Source organism: Mus pahari, chromosome 15 (assembly GCF_900095145.1).
Source record: "Mus pahari chromosome 15, PAHARI_EIJ_v1.1, whole genome shotgun sequence".
Taxonomy (NCBI): Eukaryota; Metazoa; Chordata; class Mammalia; order Rodentia; family Muridae; genus Mus; species Mus pahari.
The window spans coordinates 40,006,284-40,024,407 of NC_034604.1; the positions used below are offsets into that span (position 1 = coordinate 40,006,284).

The following is an 18,124-nucleotide window of genomic DNA, read 5'->3' on the forward strand; positions in this document are numbered from 1 at the left end:
CTTGATATCCAGGACCCTGAGTTATAACACTAGCAGGTGGCTCCACAGCTCCAAAGAGTGATGGAGTGCAGATTCTTCCAGAAGCCAAGACAACAAAGGACAGTAGGGGGCTCAGAAGACAAGAGATGGGCAGAGACTTAAGATTACAGGAGTTGAGTTATAAAGAGAAGAGGGAAGAAGCCTATGAACCCTGGTTGCTGTAAGAGTTTGAAAGAATCCTCAAAGGATGAGCTAAAAGTCCAGATTCCCAAGCTCAAGAGGTATAAATGTTGCCCACTGACACCATAAGCTCAGGGCTGCAAGTGGACATAGAGCCTTAAGCCTCCAACTTTGAGAAAGCTTGTAATCATAATCTTCTAGTGCTTAAGACTTAGAGGCATAAGACTCTGGATTTGAAGGCCCAGTATATGAGCTTCTAGAACTAGGGATATTAATATCAAGTGAAATGCCCCCTTTGTCTGCCCATGGTTTCTATCCAGTTTGAGAAAGAACCTCCTGTCAACTGTTGGTGGCATTTTGAGCATCTTAGCTTTAGTGGAAGGACTGTATCACATTCTCTTAGTCCAGAGTCCTTTTGCTCTGCTTGAAAAGCTTACATCCTCACATTCATATTGGTTTCTCTAGTGATCATACTTTGTTGTGTGTAGTAAAAAGGAAAGGTGAGAAAGAAGGAATTATGCACACTGTATTTGTTGCTGAGGGTTGGAAAAGTAGATGCACCAGAGTGAAACTGATTAAGTAATTTATCTTAGGGTTTTGACTTTCCATACTTGTGGAAACTAGTTAAACCACCATCTTAGAATCCTGAGTGTTGCTAGGACCCCTAAACATCAAGTCAGATAGTCAAGAAGGAAAGATGGGGTGTGTGATGAATAATTTTAATCACCAACCTGGTGAGATCTAGAATCACTTGAGAAGCAGGAGAAGCCAGCTACTGGGCGTTCTTGTAGGTTGGGGGAAGAATTATCTTGATTATGTTCATTGAGGAGGGAAGCACCACCCACTGTGGGTGGTGCCATTCCCTGGGCTTAGATCCTGAAATGTATATAAAACATAAAGTAGGTTGAACTCCAGCCGTCATTTCTATCTGCTTCCTGACTTCAGAAGCAATGTGACCAGTTTCCTCAAGCTCCTCCTGCCAGGGCAACAAACCTGTCCTTTTCTCCTCCTTAAGTTGATTTTTGTCAGGGCACTGTATCACAGCACCAGAAAGGTAGCGGAGAGTCATAGTGATTGGCGTGAGTGAGAGTGACTTTGATTTCACTATCCAGTCAATTTAATCAAAGGTTACTATGGATGTTGGGGTGAATGTATCTTGCAAATGTAATTATGTCTAGAAGCAGTTGACTTTTAGTCAAGAACATTATCCTAAATGATTCAAATCACATGAGCCACCTGAAGGGAAGAATTGAGGTTGCATGGGAGAAATTCTAATTGTAGAAGCAGCTTCCGTTTATGCTCACTCTTTACGACAGTCTACACTAGAGACATCACACTTGTCTACCCAGCCCATAGGACCACATAGGACAGATCACCAATACCAACACATTAGCACATATTCTTTATTAGTTCAGATTCCTATAGATTTGACATAAATGCAAGTAAGCGCACTTTGGTTAGAACCAAGCCGACTACATTAGGCCTCAATTAGCTATAGGCCTTCATCTTCGGTACGCTGATAGCCTGAAGAAGCTACTACTCTCTCTCACAGAACCTTGCCCAGGAGCTGGAAAAGCAGAAGATGGTAGGTGCTACCACAGATCGGCCGCTGCCTACAGCTGCCAAACAGAGATAGCTGGTGCGTAAGGGGGTCCACAGGCCGCAGCACCCAACTCTATTTTGACTTTTCTAGTATAAGGTGATGGCTAGATTACTTCTACTGAGAAAGATAAGCAGTCCCACCTTCCCCTGGGGCACTGTGCAAGTGTGAACTACTGTTACTCTAATTTTAAAGCTAGGCTACAAAGTTACAGGCTATATACTGATACTCTCTCCAAATAAAACAAAACAACAACAATAAATAAGACTCGGATTATGTTAAAATCACTGATGACATCATTGTTAAGTTCCTTAAGGTTTTTTTTTTTTTCTTTTTCTGCTTCACATCCTACACCTCCTCCCCACCATACCCAGTCTTCACATGGATGTCCCCACCCCCCACCCCACCTGACTTCTAAACTCTCTGGTGGCCTCCATTCTCTTGAGGGTTAAGTGCATCATCTCTGAATGAACACAGACCCGGAAATCCTCTACTGTATGTGTGTTGGGGGTCTCATATCAGCTGGTGTATGCTGTCTGTTTGGTGATCCAGTGTTTGAGAGACCTCCAGGGTCCAGATTAATTGGAACTGCTGGTCCTCCTACAGGATTGCTCTTCTCCTCAGCTTCTTTCAGCCTTCCCTAATTCAACAACAAGGGTCAGCAGCTTCTGTCCATTGGATGGGTGCAAATATCTGCATCTGACTCTGTCAGCTGCTTGTTGGGTTTTTTGGAGGGCAGTCATGATAGAGCCTTTTGTGTGAGTTCTCCATAGCCTCGCTAATAGTGTCAGACCTTGGGACCTCCCCTTGAGCTGGACCCCATTTTGGGCCTGTTACTGGACCTTCTTTTCCTCAGGCTCATCTCCACTTTCATCCCTGTAATTCTTTCAGACAGGAACAATTATGGGTCAGAGATGTGACTGTGGGATGCCAACACCGTCCCTCACTTGATGCCCTGACTTCCTGCTGGAGGTGGGCTCTGTAAGTTCCCTCTCCCTCCTGTTGGGCTTTTCATCTGAGGTGATTCCTGAGGGGCTCTGACCTCCCAGGTCTCTGGTGCCTTCTGGAGGGTCCCCCCCAACCTCCTATTTCCTGAGGTTACCTGTTTCCATTCTTTCTGCTGGCCCTCGAGGCTTTAATCCTTTTCTCTCACCAATACCAGATCAGGTTTTGAATTTACTGATGTAAATCTGACATAAATTCCAAGCCTCTAGAGTTTAGATTGTACTGGGTTACTGGGATTTGGGACCTCTGACCACAGCGGGTGGATGGCTGGAAATGTGAGCCAAACCTGCAGCAAGACAATCTGGATAGGTGAGACGTGGGTATAGTGTGGGATGATGACACTTTCTTAATATCCTCCCCCCTCCTCCACAACAACTTTGAACATTCCATGGGTGCCTTACCATCAAAGCTGCCCTGGCTCTGAGAAGCATAGTCTTAGCCATGGTTGTTTGGATCCATTTGTACCAGAAGTTTTGCTATTATAAGCCTCGGTGACCCCCTAGAAGGCCAGGAAAGCATTCCTACCTAGGCAGAGGGGAGCATGTTCCCTGGTCACCCATGGGGGACTGTCCTTAGAGGCTAGGCTGTGACTGGTGCTGCAAACACAAACCTTCATTTGCATATGAGAATTGCCGTGATTATGCAAATACTTCATTGGCTCTCTTCACAGGCAGGCATATAGAGGGAGGCTTTTTGGAATTTTCAACAGGATGCTTTGTTGTATGTGTCCTTAGAGAATAACTGTACATCTATGCCTGGCTACATAAAGAAGTGTCCATAACTCAAAGTGTTTTCCTCAGGACAGCCTTAGGCCACTGTAAGTGGGGAATTCTCTAAATGGCATCAGTATAGTGTGTGGCTTAGTAGAACTTTTTAAAGGCCTTTGGGGGAGCTGGGTTTTTTTCCCCCCTATGGAAGAAAAGAATGCAGGCTAATGCCCAGGGGCAATATTTTTACACATAGATGCCTTTAGGGGAACCTGCTTGAGCTTAGTGAAAAAGCTAACTTATAGCTTGAATTTGCATAGGCAAAACAGATTTTATTGAAAAGGTCCTTTGCGCAAAATTCATCAGCATCAACTCTTAACTCATATTTGGTTGGCCGTACTATTTCATGTTCGTTGAGCTCTTAGTCTGTGGTCGAAGCAGTGCATACAGATGCCCACACTTAATCTCCTAAGAACTCCATGGAGTGTCTTCTATTACTGTTACTCACACAGGACAAACGAGAACTGAAGCACAGATGGTAAAGCAAATTGGCACTTCTGTATAAGCATCTAAGAGGAACAGGACCAGCAGAGTCTTTCCCTAGCATCTCCCTGATGCTTCCCGGAACCCAGCTGGCAGCCCTGACACAGAAACAGGGTGCTCTGTACCCTCTCTTCACCAGGGTGTGGGAAAACATACAGGGTGAAGACACTGTGACAGGGAACTGAATCCAAAGGGACTTATACTTAGCCTGTAATTTAATGAGGTTTAATGAACCTGCTGTTTAGGCTCGTTCTGGTTAAATGCAGTTAAATAAATAATAAACTTTTGCTATATACACCGAAGTAAGCTCTGAAAGAAAAATCTACAGACAGGAAGGAAGAGGACAGGAAGAGGGATCGCTGCTATGCATTTGGGGAGTTTTCAACCTCCTCTTTTTTTTTCCCCCAATGCTGCCATCCCTTTCTGGGAGGGCACAGGCCATTTCCTGAACTTCTGCAGCTTCCAGGGGGTAACAAGGCCTTTTCATATCTAAGATACTATGTATTTTCAGGAAGCAATCATCGCAGGAAGGGGCTTGGGAATAAAGAGCCACTTTAGAATCTTGTAGACCAGCAGTCTGCTCTAGTTTATGCTGACCGATCATAAGAAATCATGCAGAAGAAGTGTGGGGACCCTCTCTACCTTCCTGGTCTATTGGGGCTGAGGCTCTGCAAGAGACAACCAGAATTGGGCCTGCTGGTGTTTTGGTTTGCCTCAGGCAGTACCTGGCCAAGGCTCTCAGTGCAAGCAGAGAGGAGTCTGCAGCCCTCAGATAGCAGGCAGTCAGATGGTATTTTTCAGCGCTCTGCGTACCTTTTATTGTGCATGACTGTGAGGACAATAACAAAGGGGGAATCCCACAGCTCACAGTAACATGTTACCTGCTTGCATTCATAAGTTGCTGCAAATGCTCTTGGATCTCAGTTTCTCTCTCTCTCTCTCTCTCTCTCTCTCTCTCTCTCTCTCTCTCTCTCTCTCTCTGTGTGTGTGTGTGTGTGTGTGTGTGTGAGAGAGAGAGAGAGAGAGAGAGAGAGAGAGAGAGAGAGAGAGAGAGAGAGAGAGAGAGAGAATGAGAGAATATAATTCTAACCTGAAATACACATGGTAGCCAGACTGAACAACGACAATCAAGAGACATCTTTGCCATTCAGAGAATTTATGAAAATTCCTTGCTGCTGGAAGGCTCTCAAACTCCACACGCCCTAGCGGGTGAGCTCCCCGCAGCAGCTGGAAGCTGATCTATAAATAGCACGGGGCGGGAAGCGCCCCAGGAGCTCTGCGGGCGGGTGATCCCGGGCTCTCCCCGGAGCTGGCGGGCGCACGCTCCCTGCCTGGGAAAGCCTGCAGCAGGCTGCGCGGCGTTAACCCTTACGGCGCCGCGCTCGCTGCGGACCAGGAGTGGGAAAAGCTCCGCATCCTTGTTTGCTTTCTCTTTCTAAGCTGAGGTGAACACATCTGCAATTAGGTCCTAATTTCTCCATTCCCCCCGAAGCAAAGAGCATGAAATTTGTCCTGGGTCCTTTTATTTATTTATTTATTTTTTGGCGCTTCAATCCAAACCTTAAAGTCAAAATCATCCCCAAATTTGGTCTTGGGCAAGATGTCTCTAGCACAGGGTTCCCTCCCCTGTGCTTTAGGCTGTTTATGAACAATTGCTTTTTCTGGGAGGCAAGTGTCAAGCAGAGGCTGTACGTGCATGCATGCCTGTGTGTGTGTGTGTGTGTGTGTGTGTCTGTGTGTGTGTGTCTGTGTGCGTCTGCGTGTCAGTGCGCGCACCCGCGTTTATTTTTGGCGCACGTACACCCGTCGGTAGCCTCAAGGTCGGCGACAACCCTGATCAGTCGGGGGTCTCCCCCCCCCCCCGCCCACCAGTGCTCTCCCGCCTGCCAAGGACGCAGGAAGGAGGAAGTCCCCCAGTGGTGGCGGGGCATCTTGGGGAGCCCTGCAGTTTCAGCACTGTCGTACTGGAGCGGGGACAAGCAGAAGCCTGTCCTCAAAGGTGTGGACTTGCACCTTCACCAGTGGGCAGCCGGGGCCTGGCTGGTCCCAGCCGCGCCCCCGGCTCGCTGCCCACCTCCAGGGGCTCCTTGCAGCCCCTTGGCTCTGTCCGCCAGCTATCACGGAATTTGGCTCTGAGAAGCCGCTGGTCCTGGCCAGGATCCCTGGTCCATCTCAAATGGAAACAGTTCCTCCAGAGGAATCGGCTGGGAATCTCAGTGGAAATGCACTGGGGCTGGGCCCCCTGGCGTGTTTAACCGAGGCCAAGCTTACCACTTTGAGGCAAGGGCTGCTTCAAATGGAGCGGGATTCCTGGTTACAGACTGAGGTAAGCTCTCAACTGAGATGACATTGACTGGGGACTACAGTTCTAATGGGGCCAGCCTCCCAAGGTTTGCCTCCCCTGCCTGACCTAGGCCTCTGGTCATCCACAGTCTTTTCCTAGACCGCTTTTACTTAGCCTTCCCATTTCTGTGTGCAAGTATTCCCCTGTGTGGGTATGAGCGGGATTTCCTCTGGCTCCAGCTTCAGCATCTTACTGTTTACATCAGTTTCATGGCCGACCTGAAGTGCCCCCTCCTCTTGCCTTTCCACTCTTCTCCCTTGCTTTATTCCTCTGCTCCTCTCTTTCCTTGTCTCGTGTGCCCTCACCAATTGTCTTTCTAACTTAGCTGTCTTCTCTTTGAAAATATGAGCCGAAATAAAAAGAGGGAGGGAAGCGTGTCGTGGTGATTTTGTGTGTGATGCAATATTGGGAGTAAGGGGGGGTGGCTTGTGAGATACCCACTCATTGTAAACCTGGACACCTATTCCGATTGGCTTCCTCGGCATCCGAGTGACAGGATGCTTTTCTTGACTATAAATTGCACCCCCGTGCTTATCTATCTCCTTTGCTTGGCTATGAGAACCAGAACCTGCAAGACTAAGTAAGTAGATGTGAATCACAAGGGGCAGTGGGTACTCTTGAGACCCATGCTAGTTTGAGTCTTCAAGCCAAGGAAAGGTTATGGCAATGTGAACCCTTGCTTCATAATAATTGCATTTATCAAGCACTAGCTATATTTGCATGATTCTAAGAACTTTATGTGTGTTAAATCTCCCAGGATATCTATCACACAAAGCACTTCTTTTTACAGTTGAAGCAACTCAGGAATAGATGTGTTAAGTCATTTGATCATGATCAGAGTAAATGGCGAAGCTGGATTGGAACTCAGTATATCTGGTTCTAGAACAATGCTCTTCTTGTGCATTCTTAGTATACCACATGACTCTGTCCCTCCCGTATTCACGTGCCAGTGCTGTGCTAAATGTAGTTCTTAGCCACCAGAGGTAGATGAATGAATGAGGCAGCCAAGATTTTCATATTCTATTTGAGGGAGACAGATGATAATCAGTGGGCAAGCTAGAGGGCTCCAGGTAATAACAGATACATAAAGAAAACAGAACAGTGCAATGCACCAAAAATTAGCTCTGTGGTATGGGCTGAGGTGCACCCCAGATGGCAGAGTATTTCCCTAGACACACAAAGGCCAAGGTTTCACCCTTTAAGTCCCTTTAAGTCACTTGAGAGATAAAGGCAGGAGGTTCACAAGTGCATGGTCAAGTCAGTCTGGGATCCATAAGACCATTTCTGGGAAAACAAAAATTACTTGAGGAACCAGAAAAGCAAACTAAAAGTTACCCCCACAGGGAGAATAGTGAGAGAAGCCTTGAAGTTATCCCCACAGGGCAAATAGTGAGAGAAGCCTTTGAAGTTATCCCCACAGGGAGAATAGTGAGAGAAACCTTGAAGAATTTAGAATGCAAATCGATAAATGTAAGAACTGGTTGTAATTACCTCTAACAAGCAAAAGTGAAGACCACACGGAGATTCCCCCAAATCAAAAGTATTAAGACACTGAAGAGAATGGGTGGGTCCACAGGCTCTTCATATCTCACTGCAGGGAGATACAACTTTGAAAGCCAGTGGGTTTCATTCTACGTAGATCATTTGCCACATTCAAATATCCAATATCCAAATGCACATATTTTCAGTAGGAGACCAACATACAGACATACATTACAGTCTGGTTTCCAGTAAACAAAAACCTGGAAGGAGCCTCAGTACCTGTTGCTAGGGTGTGGGTAGAGTAGTAGCACAGTGTAGCACATGGGGGAGTACCATACAGCCATCCAAACCAAATAGGGTGCTGGGGAGATGGCTCAGGGTTAAAGTGGCGACTTGGAAAGCACGAGGACCTGAGTGTGAATCTAGCTCCTGTGTAAAAACACCAGGCATAAACATGCACACCTGTAATCCTAGCACTGGGGAAGCAGGGGTGAGATGTCTAGGAGTCTGCTGTCCAACCCTGTAAGCTGAATTGACTGCTGAAAAGAATTTGTCTCAGGAAGAAAGGTGGAGAGAGATTGGGAAATACACTTGAGGTCAATCTCTGACCTCTATGTGCCCTGCTCCCCATATACATGAACACAGACACACAAATATGTACACAAACATTTCTAAAAGGTAGACTAAATGACTTGCAACAACAATGTTATTGGTTTATTTTCACTTTTTATTCATTTTGCACGCCCCTCTCAGTCACCCCCTTCCATAACTCTTCCTCCTTCTCCTCTGAGTGGGTGAGGACCCCTCCACCCAGGTACATCAATTATCTGCAGGACTAGGCACAGCCTCTCCCAGAGAGGCCAGACAAGGCAGCCCAGCTTGAACATACATGTAACAGCTTTTGGGACAGCCCCCACTCTAGTTGTTCAGGGCCTACATGAAGACCAAGCTGCACATCTGCTGCGTATGTGCAGGAATGCCTAGGTCCAGCCCATGTATACTTCTTGGTTGGTGATTCAGTCACTAAGAGCCCCAAGGGTCCAGGTTAGTTGACTCTGTTGGTCTTCCTATTATTAATGATACAATATTATTATTAATGATGTAATGATATTAAGTAAAACATTGAGTGTGAAGACCACATATAGCATGAGTTTTAAAATGACAGTAAAGACAACTAAGATTAAAAGCCTAACTATTTAAGACTATACAAAGACAGAATGACACAGGAAACCAAGAGAAATGTGACCATGAAATTATGGCACCCTTAGATGGGAGAAACAAGGGAACATTATTGGTTACAGAAAAGTGAGTGGTTCAGAGCCGAGTTTTGGCAGGAAGGGCAGGTGGACTCAAAGCAGCACCAAAAGTAAGTTGCCGTTAACAAAGTACATCAGGCCATGCAGGAAACATAATGGAAGTATGAGATGAACCAGGCACTGAGAACAACTCTGTGCACACCCAGGGCTGAAGAAAGAAGGCACTGGAGGCAGACTAGCTGAGCTCCAGTTAGTGAAAAAGAGCTGGGTGTTTCTATGGAAGAGGAAAGCGGCCAGAGCAAGAGCAGGCCGGTAGATCACCGGAAATGAACTAGGGCCAAATCATACAAAGCCACGTAGCATAGGACGAATAACAGAGCAAGTGTGAACCGGTGAAGTGAGACAGTTGAAGATTGTAGGGGACCATTTTGGGTTCCCTGCAAAGAATGGGCAATGATGGAGACTAGGGGAAGGCCCCTGCAGTAGTGGAGGAGAGAAAATGGCAGCAGGATTCTGAGTTTCTGCAGCTTATTTGCTCCCCAAGATCCTCAGCCTGAGGAAGGGTGGAGTCACTGGAATCTAGCTCATCTCCTGCCAGCAAGTGTCTAGGTGCTGTGCAGGGATGGATGAATGCATCTTTCTAATTGCATTCTTTGGCCCCAGGTAACCTCATGGTGACTCAGGGAAGTAAAAATAGACTCGAAGAGAAATAAATATACTTCTCAGATCTTAGAGTTCATATGACTAGATATTTGGGTTGAAGAAGGCAAGAAAATAATCAGAGAAAATTCCTAGAGTTTCTTTTTTTCTTCTTCCTTGTGTTGTTTAACTGCGAGCATATTGACTGTATTTACAGAGGAGCAGAGATGTTTTGTATTCAGGAGGGGGACCATATTTCACACATATTAGCTTAAAAAATAGGAATGCAAATGTCAGATAGAGTACTGGGCATCATAAAAAGGACCAGGAACAATTTAGGACAAGCGACATAACTGTGGGAATCCAAGGTCATGCTGCATCATGGTAGGTCACAGATGTCAGTGTATACACAAAATCCTTTACACAGAGAAATTCTACTTTCTTTTCTTTTTCCTCTAGCAAAGTAAACAGGAGAACAGTTTATCAATAAATATTTGGCTGACAAAAAAAGGCTTAATAAGCAGCGGTGGTCGGGTGGGGGAAATGTCCCAAGTTCCTGCCTTGCTCTTATCTGAAGGCTGAGGCCCCATAGTGTGTAGGCAGAAGCAAGTCCAATGGTGGAGGCAGCTCTGTGGATCCTGGGCTTAGCACTGGAGTGCCCAGCAGCATTCAAATCAGTCAGAAGTCACAGGGACCACGTGGTGAAGAGGTAGAGTAACCAGGGGAGTCCCGAGTGTTGAGTATGAAGCAGAAACAAGGCTGGAGCTCAGAACACAGCAAAGCCCCTGGATGAAGGAAAATACAATCATCAGGAAAAGACAGGGCTGAGAGAGACCTGGCTGATCAGTGGATCCAATGTGCTTAGTACTATTTGAGCCTCAGGGCTTCCTTTAAAGGTCACTGTACTGCAGGCATCTGTGATAGACGCCAGGCAACCATCCGAGGGACAGCCACTTGAACGGCCACGGTAGCTTAAGCTGTGTGTTGTCTTTTGTGACATCTTTAGAAAAATGGTTGCTGAGGCCTTCTCACAGGAGTTATCTCAGGCCCACTCTGGCATGCCTGCTATGAAGCACTCAATTGCAAATGAGTTTGCAATAGGTACCCTCTCTGTGCTAGGACAAAGGAGTGGCTGCCTGTTCAGCTAAGCTCTGGCCCATATACCTTTTCACACTGCCACATCCCTAGCAAAACTTGTCTCATTGCAATTACCCCTCGCTTTTTCACTTAAATGAATGTCAGGCCCTTTATTCACTGCCGCCTACCACAATGCTAAGCATATGGAATGTGGGCAATAATGGTGAAAGGAAGAAATGAAGGAGAAGTGGGCAGAAGACAGTGATATAGTTAGGTTGAGGTCATCTTGCTAGCACCGATGAGACAGGCCCATGTATCTTTTCTGCACAGAGCTGAGGGCAACCAGTGCCTTCTTGCTCAAGAATGCGGATGGCAGACAGTCAGCAATTCTAGTCTGGTTCCACATCTAGCCTGAGTGGGTCACAAATAGCAAAGCTTCCAGTGTAGTACCGATCCAGTTTTTAACGACGATGATGTGGATGTTAGGTTGTGGTTCCCAACATATCAGAAGAACACCATGACGCTCAGCTATGAGCCGCTTTCAAGGCATTTGTTTTTCAGTGCCTCTTTTGATGCCCAACTTAAAGGAATGTTTCTTCTGAGAACTTGAGCTCTTTTCTCATGTAGCCAGAGCTCTAGGAGTGGGGTAGTAGCCAGAATCGGCAGATGGGGAGTATTCCTGAGTACATGGGTGTTTGCTGTTCAGTTTTACACACTATCCCATGTGGTAGTCCACTGTCAGCTGGGAGTCTGAGAAGCAGAAAGGATTCAGAATGTGTTCAGTCAACATTACAGAAACAGGAATTAGATATTTGTATAAGCAAAGACAGAGTGATGACCACAACCCAGTCCCTCTGTTGAAGGAATTTGAAGTTCAGTAGAGGGGCAGATAGACAACTGCAACAAAACATTCAAGAAGTCACTGTGTGGCAAGTCCCTGACTCCATGATAAAAGCATCTCACCTGCAGGGAAGACTGATAGGCACAAGGTCATCGTGATGGTCCCTTGTATTTACAAGTGAGTTTACAGTGTGCAAATCATGTTCACTTTCAGTTACCTCGTTCATATTTATAACTTTCTGATACGTAGGCTGCTCTTCACGTTTTATGAGTAAAATTTAACTTTACTGAGCAAAGGTATTTCTTGCAGGGCACTGCCATGGTCTGTCTTTCCAGCTTCTTTTTCACATTGTTTTTGTTCAAGGGTGTCTAGACTGCAAACCTTGTGAGACAGGGTTTCCTTTAGATCCTTTTATGACTTGTTACTGTTATGGCTATGTTGAGTTTCCCCTCTTTGGACCTTTGTGCCCCATGTACTTCACACTGATAACATATTTGTTCTAGAAGGATGTGTAGTACCACCTTCCTCCTCGTTAGAGGTCAAACCTAGGTGAAGGCATGATGGTTTTTAGTGTGTCTCACATCAGTAGACACTAATATCACTGAATTTGATAAAGTTTGTCCATCCAGGTAGAGAGAAGGGTAGAATTCACTTCTTTTTAAATGGATTATATGTACATTCTTTAGTTGGTTAACTGTGAAACATTTATGTCTTCTCCTATAGAATATATCATTGATTAAACTCGCCTGCTGGTTATTTACATAAGACATGCAATTTCTTTAGTGTTTTCAAATGTAGCCAATGAAAGCGAATCTCGGACTTATTGTGACTCTGTAACATAGGAAAATGAGCTGTGTGTCTCAGATGTGATTAGATTTTTCAGCTACATGGAAGATAGCACCGGAAGTGTGCTTGCTGCCTTAGGATTCTATGTGTATGGAAGGGCAGATGGAGGGGAAAAGGTTGAATTACCTCATTACCTCATACCAGGCCTACAGTGCAGCTGAAGCTTGAGCAGGCTGCAGCAGGCTAGCTGGGGAGTCAACCATAGTCGATTTGACTGCATTCTCTTAAGGAGAGACAGACCTGGTTAACTGGCAATTTCATTTTATTTTATTTTAATTATTATTATTATTATTTGGAGGAGAGGTTTGTGAAAAGACCTATAGTTTATCAGAGGTGGGCTTTGAGAAGGGAATTTTCATTTCCATTTGTTTCACCATGCAAGGATTCAGTTATATGCTAGTTGACTGGAGAAGAAGAAACCATACTGAATTGTTCATTAAACAAAGGGACCCACTGTAATGAGTAAAATGTCTGAACTGCACGTGGCCTGCTTTGCTTTCAGTTGCTGCTGAGACAAAATGTCATGACAGAAAAAGTCATAGTACATCATCAGGGAAGGCAGGATAGGAACTTGAGGAAGGAACATGGAGGTAGGAACTAAAGCAGAGAGCACAGATGGATGCTGCTTCTATCTTGCTCTCCATGGCTTGCTTGGCCTGTTTTCTTGTACAACCCAGGCCCACCTGCCTAGGTATGGCATAGCTGGAGTGAGCTGGGACTTGGCACTTTAGTCACCAATCAAGACAATGCCCCATAGACATGCCCACAGGCTAATCTGATGGAGGTCATTTATCAATTGGTGTTCTCTCTTCTAGCACGTCTCTCATTTGCATTAAATTGACAAAAACAAATAAGCACAATGGTGTAATCCCAGCATTCAGGAGGCTCCTGCAGGAATATCTCAAATTTGAGGCTATCCTGGGTTACACAGTTAGATGTTAGTTAAACGGTAAATACAGTGTATTATATATCAAGAATTATTTTTGTTTTAGTATTTTCTTAGTATAGATTAGGCTCACATGAATTTATCAATAGACATCCAATAATAATAAGCAGGCAGATTCTTTAAATGTTAGCTTGCCTCTTGTCATTTAAAATATTTTGAAACTTTATTTTGACTTTCACAACAAATGCTTTGATTTTAAGACATTCATTTACTTTATGGAACTCTTTATTGCTCTGAAGTAACTTTTCCCAAAGTCTGGTGGTTTAAATAGGTTGGCCCCCATAGATTCCTATGTTTGAATACTTGGCCCATGGGATATAACACTATTAGGATTTGTGACTTTGATAGAGTAGATGTGGCCTTACTAGAGGCAGATTGTCCCTGTGGGAATGGGCTTTGAGGTCTCCTTCTAAGCTCAGGCTCCTCTCAGGGTGGAATCAGTTTCCTCCTGTCTGCCTGCAGAAAGTCTCTTCAGATCAAGATGTAGAACTCTTGGCTCCTCCAACATCAAGTCTACCTACCTCACTTCCCACTATAATGATAATGGATTGGACACCTAAAAGTATAAGACAGCCCCAGTTAAATGTTTGCCTTTATAAGAGTTGCCTTGGTCATGGTGTCTTTTCATAGCAGTGAAACACTAACTAGGACACCACTCTACTCCAACTAAGCATAATTTTTGAATCATTGAGCTTTTAGTGGCTTTTACAGTTAATTCATCATGATAACCAAGCCATGCATAAGGCCTGAGTCTAGGCTTTGAATATTGACAGTTTTGAGATATTCTGCAATATTGCCCTTCCTCCCGAAGATATCTGCACTTGGCTCTTCCTTTATCCATACTCCAGTTTTTCCTGTGGACCTAAAACTTTTCCTCCAGCCTCTGAGGTAAATGATTGACAAAAGTGAAGGCCAAAATAATGATCAGCATATAAGTGTCTGAGCTGCCCGCTGCTCTTTTTCAAAATGTCTCTGGCCAAAATAAGCATTGATTGACCCTTCCTATTCCCTGCTTGATATCTCTATTGCCAAACAGAAACCTGATTTTGGCCTGTGAAGGATTGGGAAGACAAGAAAAGGAAAGCAAGGTGGGCGTGCTTCAAGTCAGGTTCCTGGAAACTGGATTCCAGAGCATTCTTCTTGGAGGTTCTGGTCCAGTGTCCAGGGGAAAACCCCATATTTCCATTCCTAAAAAGCTTTGAGCTGATATTGATGCTGTGAGTCTCTGGACCCAATTTTACAACTCTGGCTTAGATGACACTTAAGGAGACACTTGTAGTGATGATGAGCTGTACTTCAGAAAGCAGACTCAGCAGCAAATGGGCCAGTCAAGCAGAAGGTGAAGCCGCCCTGTCGTGGTATGCCCTTCACTATCCTGGATTCGGCATTGAAATTTCTCATATTCCTAGAATCCCTTGGTTTCTGATAGACTGAAACCTCGGCATGCCCATGAGGCTTATGAAACAAGCCTAGGACGGGACCTTTGTGGCCCCTGGGTGTGTGTATCTAGCCTAAAACTTTAGACCCAGAGTGCTTTAAACTATACCACTGTCACGATAAAGTGACAGATGAAGCGTGTAGCTGAGGTGTTGCAATGGACAACCCTTGTCTTCTCTAAATGTCTTCCCTGGAAGTTATGGCAGATAAAGGTTTACAAACATGTCCACATATGGGAATGACCTTGGGAGCTTGCTGTAGAGAGAAATGCTTGTGAGCCAACCCCAGAGGTTCAGAATTTTGTAGATAAATTTAGAAACCTTTGTGGCAAATAGTCTTTGAAAACAGCACCCACTGGTGTCTGCAAGACAACTTTCTGCCTCTTGCTGGGGAGCTACAGTTCGTATCTTTGTCTTTTTTAATCACATCATGGCTGTGACTTTATTTCAACAGCACAAAGGAGTTAGGTGACATGGAGACTGGGAATTTAGTCTGCTGGTGCTAAGTTCTTCGTGCCGTGGGGCTCAAGGTTGCCTTGTGAAGAGCCAGCCATACATGGAACCACAGCAGGCCAACTGTATTAATCAGTTGCTATCAGAACTACCTTTGGCACAGTGAGCAGCTCCAGGAGACAGGCTTCCTGAGTCTCAGGAGTCATACATACTCCCAGAACCCCAGTCACTGCCTTACCTCATTTAGCGTTAGGAGATTTGTTACAGAACAATGTGTGGCCGAAGGGCAAGTGCATTCCTCGACTCTGTTGGCAGTCACAATACCATGATCATTTTGAATGGCCACATCAAAAGGAAGAACATTTTGTTTGTCATTTTTTACCTTAAAGGAAGAAGGAAAATGGGGGCTCCATGGGGCTTATAGCTTAGAAAGATAAGATTATACATTATCATTTTCCTTAGTATAATTATTAATGAAAGCAAGCAAAGATGTCCATCAACAATGTCTTCTCTCTAGAGAGGCTCTGCTTAAGGCATAAGGCAGTGGGTCTCAACCTGTGGGTTAAGACTTCTTTGAGGTCAAATATCAGATATATATATTACAGTTCATAAAAGTAGCAAAATTATAGTTACAAAGTAGAAAGGAATTAATGTTATGGTTGGGGTCACCACAACATGAGGAACTGTATTTTACAGTCACAGATTTAGGAAGGTTGAGAACCAATGGCATACGATTATACTCAAGGTGCTATTAATTTCTTCTTGATAAACTTTGACCCCAAGAAAGTGAAATCTGTCCACCTCTGCCTTCTCAGTGGCTCCTCGGGCATCATGATAGAAGTCCAAGAGCAGATGGGCGTCTGTGAGGAGATGAAGTACCCACTAGGACAGACGGAAAGGAGGACATTGAGGGAAACAAGAAAATGAATGATGGATGGCTTCTGTATTCTTCACTCAAGTACTTTTGGGTTTTGCAGTGGCATCCTGAGGGATGCGTACCAAGCACATTCTTTGGCTGGGAGAACATATTAGTATAGGTTCCCAGCATTTCTTTGTCTGTATGCTCAAGGATGAATCCCAACATGAATGCAATGTGACTCTTGACTGGCCTTTCTCTTTCTGCTAGCACACCGAACAGCATTCTCTCCAGGCATTTGCAGGACCAGTTCCAACATCTCTGCTTTCATCTTCTGCTCCAAGCATTTTTTCTTTTACTGTCTCCTCATGCGGGATGGTGCTGGGCACCAGTGTGTCCTTCCTCCTGAACATCTGTCCTGTACGATTATACAATCATTAGCTTTCCCCCAGGCAGGCTTTTCCTTCCCTTTTGCAGTAGGGAAAATGACTTGTAGTGTGAACACTATGCCATGTCTAGTTATCTCACAAGCTGACTGCTTTTAAAATTTCAGTGCCTTTCTGTGGTTATCGTGTTAGCAAAACCCCAACCTGACAGTAGAAGTTGTGATAGAAAACAGTTAAAAATCTACTTATCATACAGGAAACTTCAGTGCCTATTTTTTTTGAACATTCAATCATACTAGTTTATCAGAAATACTTTTTCCCCATTTAAATTTTGTCATTTATATAGGTAATGAAGGTAGTCCTAACTTTTAAAGTATGTGAAGAGGACTGTGCGGTGACAGTGTATATTGTCAAGCCTTTCCTGTGGCTCACATGGCTTTCCCTGTGAAGGATCAAGGGCATTGATGGAAGTGATACCAACATGTCAGTTTTCTGTGGCATCAATTTCCCACTCAGTTTACTTCCATAGTGACATTCTTAAATGCAAACACGGAAAGCATTTAAGATTCACAGCAAGATAGGATGGTATGCAGAGTGCTTCACGTCCTTTCTTTCCCACAGGAAACCCAGAAGCCAAGCTCTAAGCCCGCACAGTCACTGTTTCACGGTGACAATGATTGGGTTCAGCTTATCAACCTTTCATGAGGGTTAGGCTCACACATAATGATCACTGAGTCCAAATCCATATTCTTTGTGAGTATGGATTCCCACCAGACCAAATGGTAGATCTTTGGACCTGGCTATTACATTTTTGGTGGAAGGCATGCTCTATATACAGAAGTATAAATATGTTGTTTTATGTCAGACTTTTCCTTTGTCAAGGAAAGATACTCAAATCCATCTGAGTCAAAAAAAAAAAAAAAAAAAAAAAAGGCGGGAGAAATTTCTCTAATAGAGACAAGTTAAAAAAAGGGAGGTGACTGGTTAGTTCAGTACAAAGGCCACAGGAAGGAGCATCAGCATTTGAGTAACGCCTCCAGATTAAGCTCCCCACTCTGTCTTTAGTTCAGATCATTTGCTCATAATGAGTTAATTCTCAGCTGTGTTTGGGCCAGTGGTCCCATGACAAAGACCAGCAGAGCTAAGCTTTCGGCAATATTTGGTTTTAACCCAAACCCTCGTGCTGAGTCTAAAAGATCAGCTCCAGAGTCAATGGCCACATTCAGATTCCAGAGGAATTTGAGAGTGAATTCATAAGAGAAAGACAAGATGCTGATTCTGTTTAAAGGGGGGGAATGGTGACAAGATGACAATAAGCGCATTCGTGCTGTCATGAGAGGTGGGAAAAGCAGACACAGACTCCTACCTAAGAGATCAGCATTCAGAACTCACAGGCCTCTCTGAAAATAATCCCAATGTTCAGGGAGATAATCTCATAAACATAATAGATATTATCTAATATTATTATGTTTATTGTCATAAACATAATAGATATTATCTATTATTATCTTATAGATAATAATAGACAATCTTACAATCTTAAAAAAT

General features: G+C 44.4%; 1 protein-coding gene across 2 annotated transcripts in view; it reads left to right on the plus strand.

Annotated features, from left to right (window-relative positions):
• The first annotated feature begins 5,779 nt into the window (after window positions 1–5,779).
• The window catches only part of Kcnn2 (potassium calcium-activated channel subfamily N member 2), a 390,602-nt gene continuing 378,257 nt past the window's right edge, over window positions 5,780–18,124 (plus strand). The window contains exon 1 of one of the 2 annotated variants that reach the window (XM_021214229.2): window positions 5,780–6,340. The gene's annotated coding sequence lies outside the window, so the exon portion shown is untranslated. The remainder of the gene's footprint in view (window positions 6,341–18,124) is intronic. The other variant, XM_029546834.1, reaches the window with a different exon arrangement.